Raw genomic sequence first — 16,910 nt, 5'->3', positions numbered from 1 at the left:
TTTTGACTTCAGATGGTGTTTTTATAGCATCTACCAGCAGTGGTTTCATGCTAACCTGTCAAACGTTGACCCCTTGATCTGATTTGCAGTATTTTTGCTTACCCAAAACAATTCTTTGTAAAAGGGCAGGTTCAGAATTGTTATGCCACAGTTTGTTAATGTTGCAAGTATGACGTCCAATGAGCCGTCATGAGCAGAGGTGGCAGATTTCTTAACCTTGTGCTTTAGGTCACTGTGATTTTGCCAAGTTAGACATTTTTTGTTGATCTTGGAACAACATTTCTGTCAGAAAATTTAGCCCTGAGCCTATCCCCACCCCTAAACCTAACCCTACCCATAAGTTATCCCTAAAACCATATGGAAATGATAGTTGAAAAACACTGACGTAGAAGCACTTAACCATGGTTGCAAGACTAAACTTTACATAAACTGTAAACTTGTCCCTCAAATCTGATTGGTTGATTTCAACAAAGATGTTGATCCAGGAACATGTTTCACTTGGTGACATCACGTTCACCTTGTGCTTTAAGAGCAGCTTGTGTTCAGAGACAGTCAACCTCCCATAAGGTACGGTGTGTCCCTGTCTACAGTAATGTTTTTCTTATGGATGACCAGAGAATGCTCATCAAACCGTATGTTGAACCTCACTCCAGCCACTTTTGTGCTTCCTCCGTCGAACAATCATTAAATATTCATGATTACATACAAAGCCCAAGACAAGTTATTACGGCAGAGTAGGTGTACAGAATATAAAATATTGAAATATGATTTATTAACACAGACAACCTTTACAATGATTTCAAAAGTTCTAGTTCTAAAGACTATTGGAAGTCTCTGTGGTTTAGCTTATTAATCTTCACAGGGAGACAAGATATAATATTGAGAATGACTAATGTTAAATGTTCATTTGTCAATTAGAATAAATAGTCACATTTTATATGGTGTGTTTAACTGCTATACGTACATAAAAAAATGTACATTGCAAAACACTTGTGCTATTATTGAGGTGGGATACGGGTAAGTTTAAGGACAGGTTTGGTAGTTTGGGTAGGTTTAAAGGAGCCATATGTAAGATTGTGGCCAAAACTGGTACTGCAATCACTTTCAAATTACTGTAGAGCGGTGCATCCCCTCCCCCTCCCCCCTGACTCGAGGTTGCCAGATAGGCTGCAGGATCCAGCACGAACGTAGGCTGCTACGTAGCTGTGGTAACTAGAGCTGAGCTGGCAACCCCGATGCCGAAACACTACTGACTTCGTGATTGGTAGATAGGTGGAGGGTGGCGCTTCAGGCCAAAACACAAGATGACAACATCAACATCAGTTGAGGGCTGCAACTTCACTTTTTAAATGACAATATCCTGGCCGGACTACTGTTGTCAGTGATATAAGTATTTGAAATGAACACGGTTTCTTAATGTCTAGTGACATATCAGGGCCATTTTATGATTAATTTAAATACATTTCTTACATACAGCTGGGTGGGTTAAGGGGTAAAGGAAGGGTCAACATTTACAAATGTAAAACATAAAGCCATATGTACACAATAAGTTCATTGTATTAAATGTGACCCTGGATCACAAAACCAGTCACATGTCGCACAGGTATATTTGTGGCAATACCAATGGGTATGGGTCATAGGCAATGGGTCAAAATTATCGATTTTTCTTTTATGCCAAAAATAATTAGGATATTAAAGGCAGGGTAGGTAGGATTTTTCTAAAAAAAAAAACATTCCAAATTTGTTTAAACTGTCTTTATATACCAATACATAATTAAAATGTAAGTACTCTGAAAAAGAAAATATAAAAATCGAGTGACTGTAGACCTTTTAATCTGCAATAAACACAGCTCATTATTTCCATTCACTCCCACCCCCTCCCTTCTGAGCTCCTACCAAAGCCACGCCCCCAAAACACATGAACGCGCGACGCCAAACGCTCAGGCTCAGCTGGAAGACGCATTTATTACCTGAGACGAGTGGAGAGGAAGGAGCGCAGTACATACAGTGACATCATGTCAGAATCACATGTAATAAAATACCTAACTTTATCACTATGAATATAAACAAATAAGATTTCTTTTAGTACTCACTATCAAGCTAGCATATCGATAATGGTAAAGTTTCATTCGGTAACGAGCTATATTTATAGGTAACGAGCTATATTTATAGGTAACGAGCTATATTTATAAGGCAAAACTAAAAACAGGTTGCATTGATACACGTTTTTCCATTACCATCAGTTACACTGTGATGAAGGTGAATTTCGTGTAAGATTCATAACATATACGGTGTTTTGCATGTAAGAGTTTCCATGATGAAAACATTGTTGACTCTAATGAAGACTAACGTACACTCCGAGTCCGGAGACAAGTACCGCATCGTCGGTTCGAGGACAGGTCCGGGGTTGAGGGCGAAGCACACTCAAAAAAGTCAACTAGCCACTTGCTTGATTTGCATGATACAAATATGTCTGATTAATAAGAATATAACGAGTTTACTTCTGTTAAATGATTCATTCTTGTTACTTGTAACTAAATTAAGAAATAATTAAATGAATTAGATCAGCACTTGTTGATTCAACGAGACTGAAGCGGTTCATATCAACAATTCTCTCTGGTGAGTCACTGCGCATGCTCAGCACTACGGCGGGAAGTTCGGGCACACGCGAGTCCAGAGACGGCTATAAGTGGAGTTTTGTGAGCGGTCTAATTGTTCTGCATCCTTGATATTGAGGGTAAGTACTTGATATGTACCTGTTTGTAATTAATACTGTGGGATTATAGATTAAAAATAAGTTATTAGACACTGTGGCGATGTTTCTGCAGGTTTATTTTCCTATACTTGAAGCATAGGCTATGTTGGGTTCAATCATGTGTCTTCGTCGATACGAGTTTCACCTTAACGTTAATATATGCGCTACAATTTGGTGCATTTCTGTCACAATTCATTCTATTTACTACATAACCCACGTTAAACCTGAACTCTACCTCAACCATGGGAGGGTAAAACAGGAGATAAGGTGAATGCAGAGTCGAACACACCATGCACTCGTTTTTTTCTGTTTGTAAGTTAGTGTGACGTTAGCTGGTTTATGCCTAATGGGGCATTTTTACGACATACCCGGGGTATATTTACGTAATCTATCGGTTACATCAGAAACAACAGAAGTTAATGTTGAATGATCAATGTGCACTTCACATCTCTCCTTTCATGTTAACGTTTAGAGCTTTATTTATTTCTCTTTTGAGATTTTGCTGAGAGTGTGCCAACGGAGGGACTGTTGTTGGTATTATCTAAATTAACTAATATTGGCCTGGCCCTTCATGTGTATATCAGAAAAAAATATTACTTTAAACGTTCTGTAACTAGACATTTCTGTCTTTTCAAACATAGTTCCAAAATGCCACATGCTACCCAGTTTATTGAATAGGCTACAGTATGCAAAAATTGTCAAGTAAAATCTATGATGCAGTCGACCATACATTTCAAATGTCCTAACAAAAGGAATAGTTTATAATTAAAGTCATGATGGAATAGGTTTGCATGGTTTTATTCAGGGAATATGGTTATTAATATAAGTAAAACACTTGATATTTAGTAACAACAGCCAGTAGTGGTATTTTCTTTGGCCCAGTTTTTAAAGTCAGTCTTTGAAATTAGGAGAATACTGCTTGTGTTATGTGTTTTTCTGTTTTCTGGCCTTAGCATATACATTAGGGTAAATAAGTTGCAGTTTTGCAGATTAACTTTTAGACACTTTTTTTTTTTCACAGTGAAAATGTTCCTTTTCTTCATACAAAAAAGAAATGCATCACAATATAAAGCTGGCGGCTGGCCCCTTGCTCATCTGGTGTGAACCTCACCTTTTTTACATGGTAAGTAGTTTTTCTTAACACTCACATACAGTAATGTACAACTAACTATCCTTGATTACTGAACTTTCCTTTTCTTTCTCTTTCAGTGACATGTATGTGGCAGTGTGTTGCAAAGGAGAGTTGTAGGTACAAGTTACTTAAGCATTATACTATACCATTGTTTTGTAAGCGGCAATCATTATGTTTGTGTATATTTAAATTTAAGTTTGAGTTAATCTTGTCCCCACCCCACAGGATGACACTGCATACCCGAAGAGCCTGTGTCATCAAGTCTCTGTGCACCTACTTGAAAGAAGACCCTGAAAAACTAGTGAAGGCATATATGGTGAGTTGATGAGAAAATACAGCTTCAAAAGCTCATTGAATCTGTACTTGGGCCGTGTTTTTCCCTATTTGCTACAACAAACGTGACATAAGAGAACACATAACTTTGTCAAATATCTGAGCTGGACAAATTGTTAATTTATAGGAAACTGAGGGTACACCATGACAAAGTTCTTATGTGAATTGGTTGATGCACTAAGTCAATTTTAAATTCGTATCGGTTGAGCTCTCTTGGGGCTTAATTTACATAAAAAAGAAATGGCATCAGAAACTGTACATGCATGGCTTTTGTTTTATTGCAGTGCATTGTATTCTAAGATGGTTCTAATGTTTTAGCCACCTCATTCATTTTAAATATGGTGGCCAAATAAATTATAACAATCTTATAATATAATGCACTGCAATGACAGCCCAGCACCCACTGTGACCTCAATAATAAACATAGTAGAATTATCACCTTTCTGACAGTTTCAACTTAAAACCTGAGAAATTATAACCTTGTAAATGTAGAATAAATTTTCCTGTATCAGATTGACGTTTACTTAACATGTGTACCTAATAAAGCGGCCAGTGAGTGTATAATGTGCAATTCTTGTGATCAATATTTGAGCTAATTTTTGTTTGTGATCTTTCATGTATTTCGTCCCACAGGATTCAGACATTGAGTCACAAAGTACCTTGGAGCAAACTGTGTCATAATTGAAGATGTGGAAGTCCTCAGTGAAATGAGTAGCATTGCACAGGCTTGTGCTCTGTTATTTGGATTGATATACTGTTTGAACCTGAGCTCAAATAAAATAAAATATATTTTTTTAATTGTTTGCATGTTTTCTGTACTTTTTTTTATAGATTACTGAAGTTTTGGTAATGTCATGCTTAAGGCTGATTTATACTTCTGCGTCGGACCTACGCCGGAGTCTCTACGCTATAGACTACGCGTTGGTTTTCATTTATACTTCTGCGTCGTTGTCCACGTTGACGCGCAATTACACATGCAGAGGGAGCATGTGAAACCCCAGGGAGCGATCCTAGCAGACCAATCACAGCGCTTGCATCCGCGTAGAGTTGACGCGTTGTTACATTTTTGGAGAGGTGCACGTCAGGGTACGCCGAAGGGTACGCGCGCTACACACAGCCTACGACGTAGCTAAGGCGTGAGTTAGACACAGAAGTATAAATTGGGCTTTAGTGCCGTCATCTAAAACAAATCTAATTGAAACAAAAAGATAGATATTCATTAAACTACCAAAACCATACATGAACAAGACATTAACTAGTTGATGTAACAAGGCAGAATTTTGTTGAATGGAAGTGCTTTGAGTGAATGAGAATAAATTTGATTAGTCTAACACAATACAAACTTTTTGATTCAATTAGTTGTAGAGAAGTTGCATTGACATGTTAAAATCATGTTTAATCTACAAATCAATATTGTGTTCAAATAAAATATTCAAAGCTTTCCAAGTTTACTTGATTTGATTAGATGCATAATGGGTGCTACGATTAAATCATGTTCATTCAACAATTTATTTTTTTGAGTGCAGAGGAGGTCGTTCAAGAGTGCGGGCAGGGTCCGAGGAAGTAGTTTTTGCCTTGTTTGCCTTCGCTGACTGCATATGCAGGTGCTTTGAGCTGAATATTTCCGGGAACGGTGACATGTGATGAGTGCACGCAGGGCAGCGCGCGCAGTGGGGCTCGGGCGGGGCACGAGACATGAAGGCATCTGATTGGTTCTTTACATTCGCACCGAATGGCAGTGATTGGTCAGAGTTTTTACTGTCCTGCAGCTGCTACAGAGGTCTGATTTTTTTCATTCCTTTTTCTGAACACATAATGTATTGACTACTCTCAGGATGGAAGGACCATTTCACCCAGTATAAAAAAAAGTGTTTCTGAACAGGATTACCTACCCTATCTTTAAGTAAAGATCATGTTCCATGAAGATATTGTGTAAAATTCCTACCATAAATATATACAACATTTATTTTTGTGAGTGAATGCAGCACAATCGCGCACATAAATGGACAACTTTAAAGGCGTTTTTCTCAATGTTTCGATTGCACCCTCAGATTCCAGATTTTCAAATAGTTGTATCTCTGCCAAATATTCCTATCCTAACAAACCATGCATCAATGGAAAACTTATTTATTCAGCTTTCAGATGATGTATAAATATAAAAAAAAATAAAAATAATAATTGACCCATATGACTGGTTTTGTGGTCCAGGGTCACAAATAATTAATTTAAATGTTAGTACATAGTAGTTAAAAACACTTGCTAACTAACCTAATGCAAGCAAACTCTAAACCTCTCACCAACCAATGGTTAACTTTAGCTCTTTATGTCCATCCTTTTTAATTTTATCCTCGTAATTTTTTTACATTGTGTAAGTAACTGAGCTTGTGCCTGAGTGCATGTCAAAAAGTTCTGGTTTATCCTCTTATGTAAATATTCTTCCTTAAATTACACACAAATCAGTTTACTGCAAGAGCAAAGAGCCTCACAATTTTTAGCATGACTAAATATCTTTACAACAAGAACATCACGCTATTTCTGCTTCCGAATAGGGTGTTTGTCGACACACAATGCAATACTGTAAAGAAATTTGTCAGATCATGTGGAAAAAAACCATGTCCACAGTAAAGACATTTCATGTAGGTATTTTAGTGTCAGACAGAGGACTGAATCATTTATAGGTGGTATTGTGAGACCAAAAGGCAGTGTTTCAGTGTTGTTGAAAAGGTAAATGCTTTTTGGCGGAGAGAGCTTTGCGGGGAAGATTGTACAGAACCCCATTACTGCGTTTTAATGGGTGACAGTGGTGCAATTAACTGCATTTTATTCTACCTCAACATTACAAGCAGCGAGTCTCAGATCCTATTAAAACTGCTGGAGTGCAGTAGATTTATACTGTACAGGCCAATCTGTTATTAATCTTTTTGATTAAATCTCAGCTTTGCTGTTTTTCTTTCCCTCCTCTGATCATCGTGGCATTTCTCCAATATATATAAAAAAACATTCAGTAACTGTTTTGAACCCAAAGGTTGCTAGTCAAAGTCTAGAAAACTAGACCACAACTTAAAAAATGGTGACACAGGCAACTCTAGCAATGCTAAAACTGAAAGGGAGAGCGTTTTGAAAGAGTCAGCATTCTGAAGACAATAAAAACCCACATTACGGTTCTTTAATCATATCAGAATTATCATTTTATTATTTGCCTTGTCTGTTTTATGTTCAATCTCGTCATTTTGTTTTTTCTGTTTTATTTTCTACTCACCCATTTACCTTGCGAACCACATCTATGTTAAAATGATATATAAAATGATCAAAAGTTGTGCTTTGCATCAAATGCAAATGATCGTGTTTATTGATGCCTTCATGCATTTTTAATGAATGTTATCTGCAAGCGCTGCATGAAATATATCAGAAAGCCTGCGTGTATTCAACACACACTTCATTGTAGACTACTATGGTAGCAGAACGTTTTCCCCCCTCATTAGTGTCTGAGGCGCTTTGAAGTAAACTCTTTTTCTTGTAATGACTGATCGTCAGATCTCATTAGGTCCTGTTAAGGGTGACCGCATTAAAATGGATTATTGGCTTTTCCATCCAGCCCCTTGCTGTTGAGTACTTTTAATTAGCCCAACGCATTTCGCCAACTTAAGTATTTGTTAATTTGCTTGCAGTTTCTCTGTGAAAATCTGCTACAAAATACCTAAAAGGCTTCTATTAAAAAAGAGAGAGAGATTTAGAGCCGGATTTGCTAAACAGGGCAAATTAGCGTTAAAGCGCAATTCCAAAAAAGCACAGATGGGAGTGGAAAGTTTTGCGCGATATCTACTGACGACGCGCAAATTAAAAAACACAGTCGGCTCATTTCCATGATGACCAACGCAATCTACCAAAATTGGGCGGTATATAATACCAGTAAATTGACTAGCGCAAACCTTAGTAAAATCACCTTGCGTGATTTATTTAAATACTCTCCTCCCATGAGGAAACTCATACAAATGCATTTGCAATAAGGTCAGCCGCAGAAATAACCCTGTACGCCTTTTCAGTGCTAATTATTCACTTTAGTAAATCCTGACAGTACAGTCGTTTTTTAACGCCAAAACGGGGTTTGCGCTGGCGCAAGCTGTTAGTTAATCTGGCCCTTAGTTTCTTTAACTTGGGCTCATTTTTAAAAGCCAGGGCAAACAAATGTTTAAAGGTTTGAACTAATCATTTGTTTCACCAGTACTTCTTCATTCCAGCTTTAAAGGACTTTATACTGACACCTACTGGCCTGGATGTAACTGCTGCTTCACACAAATTTGTTTGTTAATCATTGATTTTGTTCATTGATGTCTGTTTTTCGCCATCTCATACCACATGGTCTAGGAAATGGACATGCTTGGATTCAATCCCAACAAATGTTTGCACATATGACTGTGCTGGTGTGCGGCTTGTTCAAAAGGCTCATGGTTAGCATGACGCAGTTAGCCAAGCTTTTTCTAGGAGACTGATATCATGTGTACTGCAGGGTTATTATTGTTAACTAAACCTAAAACCATAAAAATGTCCATTACTTTAAATAAAACAGCTTTGTGGCCATGTTTTATTTATTTAATGCCTCCTTTGTTTAGATCAATTGTGGCCACGTTTGATGGGAGGAGACAAATCAAATGTGAATTGATTGTTATGTACCTAAAACAAAAGAACAAATTCTTAATTCCACAATTTCTTGTTTTTTCCCCCCGTGTGTCATGTGCAAGGCGCCGTACACGTGAATGTAGATCAGTGGTTCTCAACTCCAGTCCTCGGGACCCACTACTCTGCACATTTTGTATGTCTCCCTTATTAAAACACACCTGAATCAGATCATCAGCTCATTAGGAGAGACTCCATGAACTGAACTGAGTGTGTCAGATAAGAGAGACATACAAAATGTGCAGAGCAGCGGGTCCTGAGGACTGGAGTTGAGAACCACTGATGTAGATCATTTTAATTTCACTATTCATTTCTTTGTGTATTTGTAAACCTTTTCAAAAGAAAACGGTTATTTTATGTGATTTCAGAATTTGAAAAGATTGAAAGATATACAACCTGTGCCTGTTTATGATAATGTGTGTACTGTAGTACCTCATGAATACTGAATGAGAGATAAATAGGAGAAGGAAGTAGAGGTTCTCACTCCATTACCCAGTCCTGCTATGTAAGCTTATTAACATCGCTCGGCTCTCATTATTTCTTTCATGGCTGAGAGTTTCCTTGTTCCTGCTGATGCCACAGCGTTTGCTCTGATTGGCTTGCTGACATGTGTGATCGCACAGTCACTATCTAAAGCGTTGTACCAGGAAGTAATGACTTCTAACAGGCGTCTTTGCATAATTGCCTTTCTAGTGAGACAAATGAAGTTTCAGTCTTAGTGAGAACAGGACCAGCAGAAGAACAGTGGATGTTTCTGTAATCTCTTGACTTTCTTCTAAAACCTTGTGAACTTGTGATCATTTTAAGATGTTATAGTCCTGATGTGAAGTTTATGGATGATTCCTTTTACAATGCCAAATTCTGAGGCATTATCATTTGTCTTTTCAGAGGAAGCAATGCATTTATACAACCCTTGTGGAAAAGAAATGTACTTAATTGTATTGAATTTGCACTTGTAGCTTTCTTAAAATCTTAAAAGTATATTGTTAAAAAAAACTCTACTGGCAGATAATATAATGTGAATGAAATAAAAAGCCACTTAAGTGTACTTAAAGAGAGTATACTTTCAAGACTATATGTTTCTTAACACAGAGTAGGCTACAATTTGCAATAATGTCAAAGTAAATGTTTTACTTTAAATTACTTTTTAAATAATTGTTTAATAATATTTTGTCGTGCTCAAAGTACACTTATTTCGATGAGTTGACTAACAGTAAAGTAATTGATTATAATTGTATTTTGTTATTCGATTTTACATTTAACATTAATATATATGTATGTACTAAATTGCAACTTCATTGTTACAATTGTGTAATTGCAAATATTTGTAAAATACATGACATACAAGTTTCAATAGAAAGTATATTTTAGTTTATCTTTACATTCAGCTTTATTCTAATAACCACCATATTTTCATAGACAATAAAAGTAATTATGAAATTACATATAAAGAGTATAAAGTCCTACTGAACTGAAGTGTGTCAAAAAGTACTCTTAATATAAATGTAAAATACATTTTCAATAACATGTAACTTGTAATAACATGTAAGTGCACGAAAACATTACGTTTATTACATTGCATTCAGTTCGCACTTAATTAGGGTTCTTTTAAAGTCCAAATCAACATCATCGCCATGGACTGTCAATGTATGGACACAGAGACATTTTTTAAAAATATCTGTTTTGGTTTCACAGGATGCAGTATAGACAGCAGACAGCAAGGCAGCTCATTAGGGTTTGGAATTGAGCTATATATTTCCTCCCTCCATTATAATACAGCGTTTTTAATTTTTTTGCAGATCCATGTCAACAGGGATCGTTTTGACAATATTGTTGTTTGTACATAAAAAAAGGTGAAGAATTTTTTCCCCCATTTTTAGCACATTGTTGTTGTGTAAATAGACAGTGCAAAACAGTTATAGTGCTTTACCAGTGGAGAATCAGTACCTGCATATCTAAAAATGCACACAAAAAACCTCTTTTGCATAAACATAAGTACGACAAACAGACAAACACAAGGTGAAAAGATTTGATGACGTAAAAATCCTGAGCAGTGATGCACGTTGCTTCTTTTTCTTTTGGACAGGTAAGGGAATAAAGTGTAGACCGCTCTCTAAAATCACTTTTATCAGTGTAATTTATTGCTATTATTATTATTATTGTTATTCATTTTATTCTATTTTTTACATAAAACTCGAGACAATCATGCTGATAGTTGATAGATGGCAGTGCTGTGTCTTCTGGTATCAGTACTTAAAGTACACCTTTTAATGATGACGAATATCACCTGTATCCATAATGACTAGATGCTTACTTTCATAACGGTCACACATTACAAAAAATGTGGTTGTGAGTCTTAACATTTTAAGACAGTCATGTGGTTGTTATTCTTGTTTATAACTCTGTGTGTGAACCTAACCACATTGTACTTGCAACCATATTCTGCAGCACATATTTTTTTCTCACTGAACTTGACAACTTGACAGTTTTGTTTGAGAGTAGTTCTCTTAAAAATCTGCTGTTTATTAACAAAGCAGCCCAAACTTGAAATATGACACCTGTCATATTTTACCTCCCCGTGAACCATGCCTTTATTATTAATAAAACCTCCATAGCGTGTGTCCTCCACCTTCTTGTACACTCTGTGACGGCATCAATGCTCTCTGGAATAATTGGTAGATCAAACCTTGTCTTCTGTGAGCCCTGGTGTTTTTATTTACTTATTAAGGCTTTGAGAGCTGCTGCATCCAAATCTGATGGGGTTCGGGTCAGGGTTAGGGACTATGTTTATGCTCGATGAGTGAAAACAGTGTTTGTGTTGACCCAAGAGAGGGTCACTGTGCATTGGTTCAGGATCACCTACTGAGGTACTTCCTAAAACATTTTAACTACAGCTTTATGCGTGGCAACGATAACCTCCTGCACCCAATGCTCCCATAAGACTTTCACAGCATTGATTTACAGAGGATGGTCTATGCGTTCACCTCCAGTTCCCTATAGGTGCTTTCTTTTTAGACAGTTTGAGAGCAGTGAAAGTAGAAGGTATGCTAACTTCAAGGACTTTTATGTTTTGTGACATCGTTTTAGAGCAAAAACTCTAGCTTTACCTTGCATTTCTGTAAAATAGTTAAGCAAACAGTCCAGCCATATTTTAGTTTCGTCCTTGTGGTCCAAAAAACTTCCTGTTTGCCTGTGCTTTTGTGATTTCATGTCCTCGTTTATCAGATCTAACAGGAATAGTTAATCAAGCTAACAAGTATTATGAACAGAATAATGAAGGCTGAAGATTGAATGAAGATTTAGGTAAGCATCACTCTTACTACTGCTAATACTTAGCAAAGAATTAGTAAACCTCCATGCACTGTTTGTTCTATAGCGAGTGTTGTTGGGAAAGCTAAAATGTAGCAACCTAAGCGACAAGTTACTTTGTAACCAATAGCTAAGCTAAGCTAAAAGCTACACTTCAGAGAAAATAGCTATTAACACTAAACTACACAAGGGTTCAAAAGTTTGGGGTCAGAAAATGTTTTTGAAAGTCTCTTATGCTCACAAAGGCTGCATTTATGTAAATAAAAGTAGCAAATCCTTAAGAAATATATCTTACTGACTTGACTGTACATAGAAAAAGTAATTTGCTACATTGAAATCACTTGTGTGTGATATATTAAAAACAGATAGTGGCATTTTGTCCAAATACCTGCGAGAGAAAAAAAGATATAATCCAAAAGAGTTTCAAACTATTCTGAATGATTCACTTGAGTGAGTGAGTCATATGTTGGAATCACTCTGACTCTTGACTTCAGTTCGACTGATTAATTAAAACGAAATTAATCAAAAGTGAGTCATGCATTGCCATATCACACATTGTCTGTTCAAAAGATTCAAAACAGCTGGCAGACTTGTTGATAGAGATGTGATATTACATTACTAAGCTATTTAAACTTAAGAGTTTCACCTGACAGAGGTAAACACAGGCAAATAAAATCCCATAGACTTTGTGACCGAGAGGTTTTAGACTTTTTCCTCCGGATTTGTTTTCATCTCAATTCTAAACACGCCTGCAGTACATCGGTAGCAGCAACTGAGCACAGCAGATCACCAAAAGAACTAGGAATGGATTTATAATATTAGAAAAACACAAGGGTCAACAAAGTAGAGTTGTATGTCATCTATGAAATACCTCAGTCATGTATAATTCAGGTGCACTGACCTCAGATGCTCACTGTGGTTCACTGTGGGCTCTACCTGTGTGTTGCGTGTTGAATCTGATAGCCTTGGACAAAATGGTTCATTTCTGATAAGGCCAAGGTCTGCTGATGGGGTGGGGAAGGGGTAATCTTTTGTTGTTGTTTAGTGGGTTTCATTGCTCTACAGAGAAAGCAATTTTAGAAAGGATAAAAGAATAATCCAGCACGAAGCAGGGATTATCGCTGTGAATGACTTTATTTCAGCACTAAGCATTGGGTGCTTTTCAAGTGCTTTAGCCATGGAGTCATCTGATTATAGCTGGATGCCTATTTAATCTTAAAGAGCTTTGGATGGAATAATGGCAATTCACCTGCACAATCTGCATGAGATCAGATACTCACATGGCCTGAATAACTGAGAACTTCACAAGACACATCATTTTGCATTCCAAGAAATAGTCTGTAGTCTGTTCTTGGTTTGTCATCTTTACATATGTGTAGAACAAGATAAATGTTCTCGATGCAAAATTTTATAAATAAGTCTTATTTTTAGAGAATATATCTCTTTTAATTTCAAGTTTATCAAACTTGATTTGTTATGTCATTGGCAATTTTTTTGTCATTTTAAGTATAAACCTCATAGAATTTTGTTTGAGTTATAGTTAAAAATGGCAAAAAGGTAAGAAAAATAAACTTTCATTCAATATATATTCTTTGAAATATAGCCTATATACACACCGTCCATTTTATTAGGTAAACCTGTTCAATCAATTGCTAAACGCAAATATCTAATCTAAATATCTAACAGCTCAATGCATTTAGGTCAAGACAGTATGCTGAAGTTCAAGCTGAGCATCAGAATTAGGGAAGAAAGGTGATTTAAGTGACTTATTTAATATGGGATGGTTGTTGGTGTCTGGTCTGGTCTGAGTGTTTCAGAAACTGCTGATCTACTGGGATTTACACGCACAACCATCTGTAGCGTTTACAGAGAATGGTCCGAAAAAGATAAAAATATCCATTGAGCGGCAGTTCTGTGGGAGAAAATGCCTTGTTGATGCCAGAGGTCAGAGGAGAATGACCAAACTGGTTCCAGCTGATAGAAAGACAACAGTAACTCAGATAGCCACTCGTCTCAACCGAGGTCTTCAGAAGAGCATCTCTGAATGCAGAAGAACATCTCTGAAAAGAGATCTTTTCATCTCTGAAAGATATATATATATATATATATATATATATATATATATATATATATATATTATATATACAGACCCTTTCCAAAAAAATTGAATATCATGGAAAAGTTTATTTATTTCCATAATTCCATTCAAAACGTTAAACTTCCATAGATTATAGATTCAGGGCCCACAACTTAAACGATTTCAAGTATTTAGTTGTTTATTTGTACATAAGTTGGGCTTCCAGCTCATAAAACCCACGAAAACAGGATTTAAAAAAATTAGAATATTACATGAAATCACACAGTAATTACACAGTGATACCATGGTCATTGAACCAGGTTTTGGTTATTTTGGCAGTGTGGGCAGGTGCAAATCCTGCTGGAAAATGAAGTCAGCATCTCCATAAAGCTTGTCTGCTGAAGGAAGCATGAAGTGCTCTGAACATGTCCTGGTAGACGGCTGCGTTGAGTGGACAGCACAGTGGACCAACACCAGCCGATGACCAACACAGACTGTGTAAACTTCACACTGGACTTCAAGCATCTTGGATTGTGTGCCTCTCCATTCTTCCTCCAGACTCTGGGACCTTGGTTTCCAAATCAGATGCAAAATTTGCTCTCATCAGAAAAGAGGACTTTGGTCCACTGTGCTTTATTAAATCCAGAGTCAACGCAGCCGTCTACCAGGACGTTTTCAGAGCACTTCAGGCTTCCTTCATTTTCCAGCAGGATTTGCACCTGCCCACACTGCCAAAAGAACCAAAACCTGGTTCAATGACCATGGTATCACTGTGTAATTACACAGTAAAAACTATTTAACATATTTCTCTGCTTCTTTACTTAATCTGAATCTGTGACACACTCCAGCCTGACCGTTGAAAGCAAAGGGTTGGATTTACTGTTGACAGCTTCCTCCTCCAATATCCACCATGCCCAATTTGTTAGAGGAATGAGTAACCTCTAAAGGTAACAAGGACATTGCAAAATTGCCCAAGACATTTCTTTGAAATTGGGATTTAAGGTGAAGGTAAAAGCTTTTTTTTTTTCTTTTTTTTAATAAGTAAGGGTCATCATAGCACATATCTCATCTTTTTAGTTGTCATAAACATCATTCAATTGCCATAAAGTAAAAGTCTAAGACCATGTAGTAGGCAGAGGATACAATGACAGCTTGACACAGTAAATCCAGTATTTGTGCACTGAAACATGAAATAATATTTCATCCTGGACTCAAAATGTAATTGAATGTTACATTTTTGTTTTTGCATATTACTTAGCACCATTTGTGTTATATAATATTGTATAGCTCTATATTATATTGCATAACCTATACCTAGGTCTCCAAGCTTTATCAGGCCAAGGACCCTTTGGTGTATAGCGAGATGGAGAAAGGGCCAGGCATAACATATTGTATAAATTGAGTGCTGAATTTTAAGCCTGTGTATTTTATGATAACATTAAAATAATAATTACTGTTGAACATTGTTACTGTATATACTGTGCATCTTATTTTCATTTTACTTAAAGTGCTCATATTATGCGTTTTGGACATTACCTTTATAGTAGCCTAGTGTGTAATATACTGTTGCTGTTTGTGAATGTAAAATGCAAAGAATGAATGCATGTTGTGAAAAGTGTCAATGATCAAAGTGCATGATAAATGGAGTTAGTAGGCTTGTTTGAGGTGAGCAAAATCTGCGTAGAACCGATCACCGGTGATCACCACGTGATGCATGCCAGTTAGAAATGTGTCCGAGTGCGGTCCGCCTTGCTCTGATGTCATGCTGACGTATGTCAAAAAACTCTCGCGAGCGCAAGGAGAACGTGCCAGATTCTGCAGTCGCGCGCAGTTGCTCTCCACCGACTGCGCTGATCAAAAGCATGATGGGAAACGACTTGCTGACGACAAAGCTGAATGCTCATTGGTTTAAACAACCGTGATGTATTGTTCTCTTTTAAAATGATTGATTTTAAAACTCTGATATCATGTGTATACGTACAGTATGTGTGAATAAACTCTCTGACAGTGCAATATGGGTTATGTGATGTAATTTTTATAAAAAAAAATTATATATAAAAACACATTTCTATTAATCAAAAAATGATTGATAAACACGTATTTGGAATGGAATTAAATAACAAGTACTTTGGGTGTCTTGTTCATTATATTTATTTTCATATAAAAGCAACAGAACTTTAAATTATTAGCAACACATCCAGTTTATTAGCAACACTGTGCACAAGCTTGAATCCCGTGAATCCCACGATATCCATCTTTGTTCTCGCTGGTGTCAGATCCACTGCGAGAAGAGAAAACTGTCCGTCTTGCCGGTGCTTTTTTCACTCCTCCCCTCACTGCAGCCGCCTACTCGCGACTACATTTCAGGCGAGGCTAGGCGCATCTCAAACAAGCCTATTGTCTGAAGTGCCTGAAACGAGTCGTCGGTAATTCCAGTCTTTCTTCCTACACGAACCTACATAGGTTTGTAACACATTTGCTTAATGCCAGCCTAAGGTCTATTTTGACCCTCAAACGCTGTAGTGTCCATCTGGCTATAGAAGACCAATCACAACAGACTGGGCCATCTGACCAATCAGAGCAGAGTAGACCAATCACAGCTGACTGGGCCATCTGACCAATCAGAGCAG

General features: G+C 36.9%; 1 long non-coding RNA gene across 1 annotated transcript; it reads left to right on the top strand.

Annotated features, from left to right (window-relative positions):
* The first annotated feature begins 2,446 nt into the window (after positions 1-2,446).
* Positions 2,447-4,925, top strand: LOC311301867. The gene is made up of 5 exons (XR_014629517.1): positions 2,447-2,737; positions 3,777-3,878; positions 3,965-4,004; positions 4,113-4,203; positions 4,854-4,925. It is a non-coding gene; the product is annotated as an uncharacterized lncRNA (long non-coding RNA).
* Positions 4,926-16,910: the final 11,985 nt, after the last annotated feature.

This window comes from Rutilus rutilus, assembly GCF_951802725.1.
Source record: "Rutilus rutilus genome assembly, chromosome: 13".
NCBI classification, from domain to species: Eukaryota; Metazoa; Chordata; class Actinopteri; order Cypriniformes; family Leuciscidae; genus Rutilus; species Rutilus rutilus.
The sequence above is the reverse complement of the archived record's forward strand: the minus strand, read 5'-3'. Positions and strand labels throughout refer to the sequence as shown.